At 35.2% G+C, this 13130-nt stretch overlaps 1 protein-coding gene across 7 annotated transcripts in view; it reads left to right on the top strand.

The window, feature by feature from the left end:
• BBS9 (Bardet-Biedl syndrome 9) overlaps positions 1 to 13130 on the top strand; it is a 321079-nt gene that overhangs the window by 122625 nt on the left and 185324 nt on the right. The window contains exons 20-21 of one of the 7 annotated variants that reach the window (XR_012627546.1): positions 10107 to 10277; positions 10393 to 10676. The exons of 5 other annotated variants lie outside the window; for them this stretch is intronic. The gene's annotated coding sequence lies outside the window, so the exon portion shown is untranslated. Of the gene's footprint in view, positions 1 to 10106; positions 10278 to 10389; positions 10677 to 13130 lie in introns of those variants that run through there. One more of the 7 variants, XR_012627544.1, reaches the window with a different exon arrangement.

Here is a 13130-nt window from a genome sequence, read left to right as displayed (position 1 = left end):
TAGGTGACTAATGAAAATGTGAAATGCAGTACTGAGGACAGACTCCTTTAGTTTCCTCCTGGGTCCTCTCTTACATTTACACAATTTACTGATAATCTCTGAGGACACTTCCAAGCGGCATTTACTACTGGGATTTTATTCCCCAAGTGGTATATTCCTCAAGGTTCACTAATTCTCATAGTTTCTGAAAGTGCAGTTATTGTTTATTGATTAGAGCTACCAAACCAAATTAAGAGCAAGCAATTTCTCCCTTATTTTAATATTATTAAGTAGCTACCAGAAAACAATGTGAAATGTTTTCCCTAATATTCAGGTCAGACCTGCAAGAGAGAAACAATATTGTTCAGATACCCAGTGATGGATTTAAATTCATGGATTTCAACTGTTAAACAGGTCTTACAATGAAGAGTCTACATCCTTGCTATAGTACTCAATTTTAAACAAGGGTAGTGGTAGACATCTGTGTCAAGCTTAAAAGATGCAGTGTGAGGCAGTGCAAGGCTTTGCGTGTTCAGCAGTACAAGGCAGAGCATGCTGTGCTCACTGGGGTGGTAGAGACAGGTCAGGCAGGGTGGTAGGGAAGCTTACAGGCACATAGCTGGCTTCAGTGCTTTGGAGTCTCTGATACAGGACCAAGTGATGTAGGAAGTTAACCCCACGTTGGCTTAGATGGTATGCATTTACTGTGTGCTAGCAGAAAGCAACTGGGATGTGGTCCACTACAACCAAAACAGTGTGTATTTATAATGTTCTATCAATTTTTATACTGTTACTTCTAACCACTGTTATCTAGTTATATAGCACAATCAGAAGAAGAGATGGCTTGATGGCAGTAATAAAAATGAGAATGTATGACAATAAATGCCAGATGGGTGAATATAATTTTTATATTAAAAATACCAGTCTTTACACTTTCAAATTTACATAATCTACTGTAGGTTCCTCCACCTTATTTAGGTACCTAAAATAACAATGAACTTTCAGCTGTTTAGAGTATCCTCTGAAATTATTGGAAGAGATTTGGTGTATTTGAACATCAATCTATGGTACTTAGGTAGCCTACGTATTACTGATTTGTGTTTCTGATTTTGCACGTGACATGTCACAATGATGTTGTTCAAAGGAATAGATACATTGTCTTTTTACTTTTTTATTATTTCTTAGAGTTGGTTAATTTTCAGCAAAACCTACAAAATACGAATCTCTGCAAAAAGTTTTCATACCTGAATTTGGCAAAAATGCTGTTCATATCAAAAGGCTTAAGTCTTTTGAGTAATTTTCAGAGTAGAATGTTTTCTCCCCTGTGTGCTGACATGTTTGTTTATCTTTTGGTATTTAAGAAAGATTCCTCTATAATTTGTGTGATATCATCAATGATTAAATGAAAAGTGCTGTACCCTTTGAGTTAATAATTTGCCTCATTCAGTTGTAGGTTTTGAGGGTGTGTTTGTGTTAACTAAGCTAGTGGCACCATTTCTTTAGGTGGAAAATCTGTTTCTGTTTCTTTCCCTGTTTTCAGGCACTGTTTTAATCACCTTAGATAAGTAGTCAAGCTAAAGGTTGCAATTAATTGTCCAGAACATGGGAATGGAATGCTGGTCTGGTATAACCCAAATGAGTTGCACTGAATTTTGCATGGAGCATAAAAGAAGGTGAAGTCACTTTTAATGATATGTCCCAATTCGTAAACAGGTGTTTGCCCAAGGGCGAACCAGTGTTACTTTGCAGCATTATGGCAGAGAGATTCACTGGAATATGTGAACATTTCTAACGCTTCCCTCCCCCCAAAATATATTATGTCAATCCTTTTAGCAATTCATGTTCAGTGAGGTATTGCTTGCAGCAGTGAAAGAGATCGGATTCCAAAAATTGTGGCACTCTTTTTATCTATTAACTCATCTAATGAATGGTGTTTTAAAATTTGATTGGCAGCTTCTTTTCCTATCTTAATTAAATTGCTCCTCCACCCCAGTGTCTTTGAAGGACAGAGCCTTTGTTAAAGATGTCAAATTAGTCTTTTATTGTTTGTTTCTATGGGGAGCAGAGCTTGTTGACAAGTTAAGATAAAGGTGTGGAATCAAGAATATACTTGTTAAAATACTCATTAAAAAGGTCTTAATAGTACTAACTAGGACAGAGGAAAATCTGCCCAGTGACATTATGTTTTTCTCCACCTAAGATGCAAAGAGCTTGTAACATTTCTACTAAATCAAATTCTTTAGCTAAGATAAAGATTAAAAAGAAGGTAGAAAAGCTTGTTCTGAAGGCGTGAAGGCAGCTAAATGCCTAGAGAAAAGAATTCAGTCAGAAAGTATTCTGTTTCTTTGGTAGTACAGGGGCAACCCTTGCTTAATTTCCATTGAAGGGAAGATATCATCAAATCAACACTAGAAAAATACTATAGAAGTTAAGGGGAAAAAGTGTTGATGGGGAAAACGGTTGATAAAGAGTTTATTTAATAAAATATTTGGTTTTAAATTAAGTGGGGATTAGAAGCAAATTATTTTAAGGTCACCAGTTGTGAGTTATTAGACTAATCTCCTGCAATTTGCATTTTAATATGCACCAGTAGAAATTGCTTTCTTGAACCATTTCAAGGCTTTATTTGCATGTACATTTGACTTCAGAGGTCAAAGTGCACAATGTACTATTTGAAGTTCACTGACATTTCTCATGTGTATGTATTCCTGTTCATCAGAACCAGGTGGCTGTAAAAAGTTCGTCAGTTTAATGAGACAGAATTTTCACTGGCTTGAAGAAGACATAGAAACCCAATTAGAAACAATAAAGGTCATCTTACGCTGTTAGGAATGTATTTGCCATTCACATTAACCTCATGGGCCTGGAGGACCGTTGCTTGTAAAACTTATCCTTTATAATCACAACTTTTTCTAAGGAGTTGTGTAGATTCTAACCTATTCACAAAAAAATTCTTTGCTGCAAACTTAAATGATCTGGTGAAGAGTTGTGCTTTGGTATATAGCCTGTAGTGATGTACATTTTGTGCTTTATACTTTGGATATGTTTTATATTTGCAGTTTAAATCGGTGCATGATTTTTTTCCATCTTGTTTTAATTAAGCTTGTATGTAAAGTTTTTGATAAGGAGCTGACACCACTTACGGAAATGAAGTCATAGACCTGCCCTTAAGTCTTGGCGCTATAGTATATGATAATTAAGTGAGCGTAAGCAAAATCAAAGTATACCTTTTATTAAGAGAAGACCCTTATCTGAGGCTTACAAAATATAACAAACCAGACTAAAAATTAGCCAGATTAATGATTCAAATTAAAGGCCATTCAACATTCTAAGGCAATTACAAATTGTGTTAGAGTGAGAAGAAGTTCAGGCTACAGTGTTCTAGCAGTGATATGAAAAAAGTGGTGGTGGGGTTATTGATTTTGATTTTTCTATTAGTTCTTTAACTAAAACAATGTATTATGGAAAAATATTAAAGACCCCAATTTATTTTTAAAATTGAGCATTTCAACATGAAAATAATTTCACGGGCTGTCAAGCAGTCAGAATAAGGGTGGAAGGAAAGTGGTGAAGACGTTATGAAAACATGCTTTTCTTGCTACCCACATAGTACATGGCACCATGTATTAGCCTTTCAATTCTAGGGATTTTATTCAGGCAATATGCGGAATGTATTTGTTTTGACAGGTATAGTGGTGCCTATTGTCACATCACCAATTACTTGAACATCAATAAAAGTAGTTGTAATGGGATGTAGGGAAAAGCTCTTTACATGTCCGACTCCTAAAAATGGCTAGAAATAGGACCAGACAGAGAAGTCTCGTGTTTTGCCTGACAATTACTCAAATGAAATACCAATTGCTTTCTTGAGATAATAGTTTTCAGCAGTGAAAACTGCTGTGTCCCTAAAAATATCCTTTTCTTATTATATATAGAGTATACATATTCTCCATATATAGAGAGAATATACAAATTCTCTTTCTCAAAATATCCTATTCTATAAATATCCTATCCAGTCTTCTGCCTAGCTGTGGAGAATAGAACCCAGGAATCCTTAGTGGTTGAATCCTGCAAATCTTAACTCCCATGACAAATCCTGAGTAAACTTAGTGTCCCAGCCAATTTAGAGGGCCATAGATTATAAGCAAAATCTGACCTGTACTGAGACGCAGGCACCTATTGAACTGCCTGCGTGCTTCTAGTTTACATGAAGCTTTTGTAATATAATTGGAAGTTTGAATAATGTAAAACGTAGCGGAAAATTTAATTACAGCTGCCCAAGACCTTATTTGATAGTATAATCATCTTGTAGCAAATTGACAAGCACATCAGCGTTATAGTCAGAAATGCCACTGCTGCTTTAAAACACGTTTCACAATGTGTTTACGTACTAAAATATCTGTATACGTACTGAGATAGTTTTCTCCTCATATGAAATCTAAGAACACACTGCTAATAAAATCTACGTTTTCTGTGTATGTAAAGAGAACTCTTTAAAAAATGACTTGTCGATTACTTTATCGGGTTAACTTAAGGCAAATGGGCTGATATTTTTCTTATTGATCTTGCAGCATCAGATGTTCTTGAAGCAGAGAAGAATGGAAAGAAATAGGAATTATAAGATTAACAGCTATTTCAGTTGTCATAATTATATTTGTGACACAGATAAAAGGAAAAGCTCTAAGAATAAGTTTAGCACAGGTGTGGGTTTTCTTTCCTGCAGAGGTATTTATGTGTCTTGAAGCAGTATCAATCAGATTGAGAACAGAAGATAGGGATAAAAGACCACAGCACAATAGGGAACAAACTGGCTTGATCTCCTGCTTATTTAATTTAATTAGTTAGCATATTTTTCCTTCAGCTTTCTTCTGAAATGTGTAAGAGGCACTATGAGAGGGCTGTTCCACAAACAAGTATGTTAGAATTTATTTTTTCATTTAAATCTTCCAGAATCTGAAAAGTTCCAATTGCCTGAGACTGGTGCATTCATATTAGATGCTTTTTTCCACTAGAAGTGTTGCTTTATTGACTTTTTTTCTAGTTGTGATGTGATATAGTAACTTCAAGAAGCAGAAATGTTGAATGTATATTCTTCATTGATCTAAAGAGAAAAGTTGTGTTCAGATCAAATGATGTAATAGTTTCTAGTAGTCACTAAGGAGAATATTAAACATTACTATAAACCTTTTAAAACCCTCAGTTTAGCTCATATTTAAGAATTGTAAAGGTTTGGACAAACAATTCCCTGTACAAGTAAGGTTAATAAGAACTGATAAAGGAGGGCAGTTCCAGAGAACTGGATAAAGCTGATGTTCAAATGAATTAAAGGAAGATGGAGGTAAGTGTAAAAATGTTGGCCTGACATTAATCTTGGGTAAAATCATGGAATGGCTGAAATGGAATTGCGTTAGAAAATTATGTAGGAGTATAATATAATCAATAATAGTTGATACAGATTTATGGAAAGATGTGAGATTTTTATTTATATTCCTTTAATGATATGTTTAGTTTAAATTATTCAAAAATAATTTATGGGTAGTTTCCACAAAACTCCTTATTGATTATATGCTATTGGATTTTATTATGCAGTTGTTAAGGAAAGAGCTATATGTTCAGGATTCTGTTTGGTAACTACCATTTTTGTTAATTCTGCACAGTTTGCCTCCCATTTCTTCTGTTAGTTATGGATATTATTTTGTAAAATCACCACAGAAGGTTAGGAAAGATTGGGGATACCTGAAGATAAAGAAGAGGGGCTAAAGCTACACTGCTTTTCAAAGAGCTGTAGCTGGATTAGAGATTCAAGTAATACCTTTTTGTAAAATCTGTTCATATGTCATCTGTGAAACGTCGTCATCAAAGCTGAAAAAGAGTATCTTGATGACCTGTCATTTATAAGGTATGCTCCTAACTCATCTACCATTAGGAGTTATATCAAGTGAGCAAAAAAAAAATCTTTGCAATATTTTCATAGATTTGTAAAAAAGAAATAAATTGAGCAATACCCAGTTGAAACATGTTGAAAATTGGAAGATATTTGAAAAGAAAACAAGTGATTATGGAGAGGTAAGACTGTTAAATGAAGCAGCAGGTGAACTAAGAGAGGCACTGGCTGATATCACATGGAGAAAAACAGATAAGGGGAGCACTCAGTAGAAAAGACTAAATGAAAGAGGGCAGTTTCCAATTAGCAGGGATAATTACTGACAGAAGTACCCCCTTGCCATTTTGAAAGGGATTTTGTCCATCAGTACTCTGATAATAACTCATGATAATGGTAGTGATCTTCCAATGTTGAAAATGCTAAACATTAACTTTGGGGAAAGAATTTTTTCATTTAATATGGAGCTACTTTTTATCAAGTGAATTATTACATCAGGGTAACTCTTTGCTCAAGTTCAGGACAGTTTGTTTTTCTGTTTCTGTGAATATTGTTATGAGTGATAGCACCTGAGTATGTTTCATCCACACAGAGAAAACTTCTATTTAAGAATAGAATTATATATTAAAAATTACATATATTTAGTAATTTATATATTACTATATATAATTATATATTAAGAATTAGGATTATATATTAGAGGAAATGTGTTTTATTAGTTTGTTTACATTTTGCATTTGGTTTTTCCTCATGTAAAATCTCAGTTATGCTGAAGTCAGTGACAAAGCTTTCTTTGACTTAAGGAAAATTTCTGGCTTTATTAATGTAGAGTCAATTTTATTTTTTATAATTGGTCAGTATTTAATTTTTTACAGATTTACTATAGAATAACTGTGCAGCAAAAATCCATGTTTTTAGATCTATGCAAAAAAATGAGACTATGAAGCTTGACCTTTATATACTGTATTTAAGACATTTACTTAAAATTAATTAATTTTATAGTGCTCAGGACATATTAGAAAAGATGACTGCAAAATACAACGATTTTTTTTCCTAACTTGTGGTTCATTTTGTCCTAATGTTAACCACATCAGTGAGACTTTCTGAAGCAGTAACTTTCTAATGAACATATAAGCCTTTTTGTGTATAACTTAGGATGTAAGCACTGTGACTCTCAGTTACCAGAGGCATGTGAAGTATATTCTAAACTGTAGTTTTTAAGTCTTACTTGTTAATACTTTTGTTATAGTATAGACGCATATTGTGGTTGAGTCTACAATGTACAGTATTCTGTTTCAAAACTTGCTATGTTCAATGCTTGCTATGTGAATTCAACGTATTGTTGCCTGTGATGAAACTTCAGGTTCAAACCAAGAATAACCATTTTTACAGTATTCTAAAATCGCTTGCCTCCATCACACAATACTGCTTACCTGTAGCTTTTTTAATACTAGGAATATGTCTTCTCTGTGGCGCAGAAAATGGAAAACAACTTAAAATAACTTTAATATGGTATGGTGTTTACATGCTATCCTTATTCATATGTCAGTTGAAGCAGTGGAATTTTGTTTTCTGTGGATGGGCCCCCAATGGTCCAAACAACTCTCACATTGATCTTTTCTTAAACATGATGCTTTAAGCACCTGAGCCCCAAATAAAGGATGCTTTTTTGCTTTGGTTTTACGTTGATTGTTTTTAAACTGTATTTTACATTTTAAACAGAAGTATGTGGTATATAGACTTAGGTTGGAATGGCTTGTTTCAATGGGAAAAGAAATATTCTTAACAGTTTCTAGGTAAAACATTAGTTTACATATAGCCAGAATAATTTAACTTTTGAATTGAGCTGCATAGATCACGAAGCCAAAACCAAATGTGCTAAAATTTTGTTCTTAAGGGAACTAAAATCTCTGTGGTTAATTTGTCTGTGGACCACTTTCTTGGCTGCTATTGCAGATTTGACGTATGTTACTATTCACAGTAAAGGAGAGCGTTGGGAATTTTGTGTCTTTAATATTGTGCTACTATGCAGAAGAAAAAGGGGTGAATACCAGTATGTAACATGCCTTGAACTGTTCACTTACTCCTATTCTCCTTTCAGTTTACTCTGGATGTTATGCTTTTGCTTTCAGTGAAAACCTAACTCTGAGAATTCATTCTTTGATGTGTACACACCTCAGATACCTATTGTCCTTCAAGGGTATATTGAAGAGAAGTGGGTAAAGGGAAGAAGGCTAGACTTCTGTAGTCATTTACAGGAGACACATTGTCCGAGTCAAACAGGACTTGTGGAAAATGGAATGTAACTGTATCATGGATAGCTTTGTATTTGATCCTAAGGAATTATTTGAGGTGTGTCTCTGATGTCCAGAACAGGAGGGCTGTTAAGTGCTGTGATGTAGTTATTGCTCTATTCTCTTGCCTTAAGTGGCTGTTACAGGGTTAGAGTAGTGCCAAGTGACAGTCTTGGGGATAGATTTAATTTTTACTACAGAATAAAGCAATGATAACTGCTTTCTGGATGCATGTTTTTGAAGAAGAGTGAGATTTTCAGAAACTCATAACTTCGGGATGCAGGTTATTAATGTATTCTTGAAACAACTTCACCTACCATGGCTCTTCATGTTGGCAGTTCAGTCATTCTACTGAGATGAGGGATGCTAATCAAGCAAGTGATGTGCTGACTGTAATGTACAGTTGGTGTAAAGTGGTAGTTAAAGCTTTGTCAACTGAGTATGTACAGAGGGAGTCCAACTGCTAGTGGAGGAAACATCAGTGTGTGTATCGTTATCCTTGTCTGTGAAGCGAGAAAGAACCTGTGCCTTTAACTGAAAGACTCCCCTGTAGGAAGTAATGCAAATAGCTTCAAGTGGTAGTGAAAGGCTGGAAATGCCCCTCATGTAAAATTAATGCAGTGTGTCTGAGTAGGAAATTACCAATGTATAAATTATGAAATTGGTTACTAGGCTTTGTTAATTTGTAAATATAAAAAATTCAAACAAGATCCTTCAATGCTTAGTGCAGCGTTAAGTTACTATTTTTCAAAATTTTCTCTTGAATTCAGTACTTCAGTTTTAATGGAAGTCTGAAAAATCATTCTGGTAACATGGAATTCTCTATGTTTTGCTTTTGTCTTGAAGTATTGTGGACACTGGGAAAAAATGCCATTAATAAGCATTTGTGTTGCAAAAATTATACTGTTGGCCTGTCTCATTAGTGCTTAAGGGATGATCACTAACTCATGCCTGCAAATGCTGTATTAAGGATAGCTGATATTGTAAGAAATAAAATTTTTTGTGTGCTCCAACTTTTATAGCTGTTTTTAAGGAAGAAGAAAGATAAACTATATAGAGGAGGGAGAAATTGTAAGAGGGTCCTGATGGTGAGGCACATCTGTACTGGAGTACTTAAGTGTATAGCAACGTGTTGCTTAACATCTGTTGTTCAGTTGCTTATTTCAGTAAAGTTAAGGGAAAGGCATTTATTGATAATGAAGATTGACTCTAATGAGATGAAGTTGTCCTTTGATACTGTTTCTTATATGTTTTATTACAGTATTTACTGCTAAAGATCATCTATGCGTATCTCTTAAATAGGTGGGGTTTGCTTTGCTATGCTATGGGTGAGATTCACAAAAGCAGTTTTCATCTAAAGAAGTTAGAATTCATTGGAGAACTCAGTGGAGAGAAAGAAGGGTCTTCTGGAGTCAAAGGCACTGAAACTTAAGATACCTTCTATTGTAAAAAAAAAAAAAAGCAGTGGTCCTTCTAGAGTTTATAGAGGAAATTAAGGGAAACTATCCACCTCATCTTAGAATTTGTCCTTGTGGATCTCACTCTGTTTTAAACAGCTATGCTCATGTATTTGCTCAAAAAGAAAGCGAGGTTCTTCATAGTTTCTTTGCTCCGTGAGGGTAGCAGACATTTCTTCCTCCAGTTCCTTTAACGGTAAGCTTTGCGATGGAGTTATTTCCTTTGGGAAATTATTTTTCTTTTATATTTTCCCCTAGGAATTTTCCATTTAGAAGAGAACATAATGTTTGGTTCATATTCTCATTGCACAGCAGGTTTTCTTTAGTACTTCTTCCCACAGGAATGGTGCTCAGTAATTCTCTCCAGTCCTATCATTTAACAACATGCCAGCTGTCTGCTTTCTTACATGATCGATGGAGCTCAGTAAGTTAGTTCTACACCTGATATGAGGTTTTATCTATTTTTATATATTTTCATCGTTACTTTTTGAAAAGTGGCTCAGCATCTGCCTGAGGGAATTGCTGACATGGAACCTGTCGATTCAGTCTGAGTTCAGCCATGTGCACCTGCAATGGGAATCTCAAATGTCATCCTTCTCTGTGGGCTCCTAAGCAGACTCCAAGGCATTTTTGTGGAGGCAAGCACTGGAGATGGTCCAGAAAAAGGTATGAATATGAGTGAAAGTAGACAAACGTTTTTCCTTAGGTTCCTACAATTTTATTCACGTTAAATTCTGCCATCATTCATAATGAATGCTGCTTTTTTTTTTTTTCCCAGCAGATGCTAAAGGAAGAGATGTTTGCTACTCTTTCAGAGGATGTAACTGTATAATTTACGTCATGTTTCTGAGCTCCACCAACTTGAAACATCAAAGTGAATTTGTTCTGATATTTGGCCAACTTATTTAGTCATCCCTCTAGACAAAACGTTTATCTGGATTTTTGGTCTGCAGTGTGGCTAAAATGTACGCTACCCAGATGTGTTTTCCTAACTTTGATGCAATAGAATAAAGCAAACATAAATACCATTTTGAATACATCTTGTTTTGACCAGTAATGGTTGAAACTAAGTTAAAACTATTAGATTTGACTGAACCAGGGCATGAACTTCAGCTGTATTACATCAGGGGAACAAGACAAGTGTTTAAATTGAGGGTTTTTTTTAAAGGAAAATCTTTTCTTATCAGAAGACCTATCTCAGCCAAAATCAGTAAGAGCATTTGTTACTAATTTAGTGGGGTGTGCTTGCGTGTGGTTATATATTAGCATTGAAAAATGAGCTCTTTCCTGCTCTGCATAACTGAGGGTACTATTTGTTAGTCCAAATATTGTGCAGTAGAACTATCCATAAGCTTCTGCTCAGACAATGAGCAGATTTCTTCTAGATTTAAAACAGAAAAAGTTATAAGGTTAATTATCACATTTTGGACACTGACACTTGCTATCTCTTTCCTCTACTCCCCTACTTCTAGCAGCCCCAGAGGGAATCTTAGTCTAGGTCAGCAGGATTTAATAAAGACCTTGTACATCTTGTCCCATCTCCTCCATAGACTCAGCTCTCTGTTGGAATAAAGGAGAAGTTGAGGAGTGAGATGCTTGCATGGAAAGCTGCAATATAAATGCATTAATTCTTGGCATTTGATGGTAGGCTGTTTAACGCTTTTTTCCTTCATGGAAAAAATGGCTTTTTTTCTAGGAAGTAGAGTTGAATTGAACTTTGAATCTTTTTGAGTGTGTCTCCAAAGCCTTTTTGAAGGTGAGAGATTGTTCTGCCTTTAACTCTAGGTTGGCCTGAACTGTCTTGCTTTTCTGTCGGCATACAAGGGTACACAGGTAGTGAGGCTGGGTCAAAAATTGGCAAGTTTGCCACACAGCTGTTCTTTCAGTAGAGAATTGGTGCTAATAAATGTATTGGAAGGAGTTTCTTTAATCTGTTAGGTCTTCTATCTTTTCATTTATTTTAAGGAAAAGAACAACAATGTGGTGTATGAGTGGAGTTAGCAGTTGCCCTTCTGAAAGTAGAGAAAAAGTCATGTTTCCAAAGACATGGGTGAAGGAGTTTTGCTTACACTACCAATTTTAAACTGTTTTTTCATGGCATTTCTCAAAGGCTAAGAGATTATAAGTGCATCATTAAATAATGTATTTTGAAATGAGTGTAGGAAAGCCATATAGCTCAGAAACATTTAGAAGTGCAGCAGGAGAACAACATAGAATGTTATGATTAATAATAAAGCCCCAATCCTGTAAATATGAACGTGCATATATAATGTTGGCATTTACTTTATTGGTCACCAATCCATAGCCTATGGTGAGACATACTTACTTCATCAGAATAATCCTGTGATAAAATACTTTTTATACACTAAAATAATTACTTGTTTTGCAGCTCATTTTAACAAGATGTATCAGTTTGGGGGACAAACATTTGCTTATTTTGGTTTTATTTTTGATTTCTGCTTAAGTTCTAACTCCTATACTTAACTGGCAGAATGCATGGCCTGAGTTTATTGTGTGACTAGGGCAGGTGTGCATGTAAAGAAAACTGCACCTGATTCTGTTCCTGTGGGCTTTGTGCTTGTGAATTAGCAGGGTATTTCAGGTAGGAATTGTCTTAATTTGTCAGTTTGAGAGAAGAGACTTAGAAGGTGCAGTTCCAGGTGTGCAGAAGAATGAACATCATTGGCCATTATCTGCAGCACAAGGAATTCGGTGACCTAAAAATATATGTTCTTTTGATCACCACCTTAAGAGTTGCCATTGAATACACTGTAATGTTACTTCAGGTGGTTCCTTTTTTGTTTTCTTTCTTTTTCTATAGATGGAGGGTCCCAGGCAGGAATATGATAAGCTCTTGGCTTCTTCGTTATTAGGTTAAGTCCACCTGCTGTGTGACTTGGCAGTAGAATATTTTTGGTCTATCAATTTTTGGTTTGCTCCCATAAAATGAAATCTGCATCACTGAAAATAATCACACCTGTATGGCAATAACTGTTGGCATAGGAGCTAAATATCATACGAAGTAGGGTACAGCTCAAGTTTGTAAAGGTTATTTGCTGGATATTGTTGTGGAGCAAGCATTATTGTGGTCTGGGCTGTACTTCATCTGTGGAGGAATGCAAGGGTCTGCCTTGTCTGAAATTGCCTGTTGAGGCATCTTTCATGAACAGTGAATTTTTAATTTCACTGAATGACTGTTTTGAAACCATTTTTCTTTTTTTTTGCTAGTAAATCCAGTAAAACCTAGTGAACTCCAGTCTTTTTGCTGAGCTCTCTTCAAGTTTTATACAGATAGTGGTTTTGACTGAGTTTTATAAAACCTGCATTTTATCATGATGTTCCTTTGTTTTGAAATGGTTATGTCTCTTTCGGAACAAAAAGTAGAACAAATTACGGAAAACTTGTAATTCAAAGGCAAGGTATTCAAGGAAGCAATTAATATTTTTTGCGACCTTTGCACTTTGACTTGAGAAGCCAGTTTTATTTCCAAATGCACTGGCACATGTTCTCAAGCTTTTA

The sequence above is a fragment of the Strix uralensis genome, chromosome 1 (assembly GCF_047716275.1).
Source record: "Strix uralensis isolate ZFMK-TIS-50842 chromosome 1, bStrUra1, whole genome shotgun sequence".
Taxonomy (NCBI): Eukaryota; Metazoa; Chordata; class Aves; order Strigiformes; family Strigidae; genus Strix; species Strix uralensis.
This window is presented reverse-complemented; position numbering and strand designations above follow the sequence as displayed.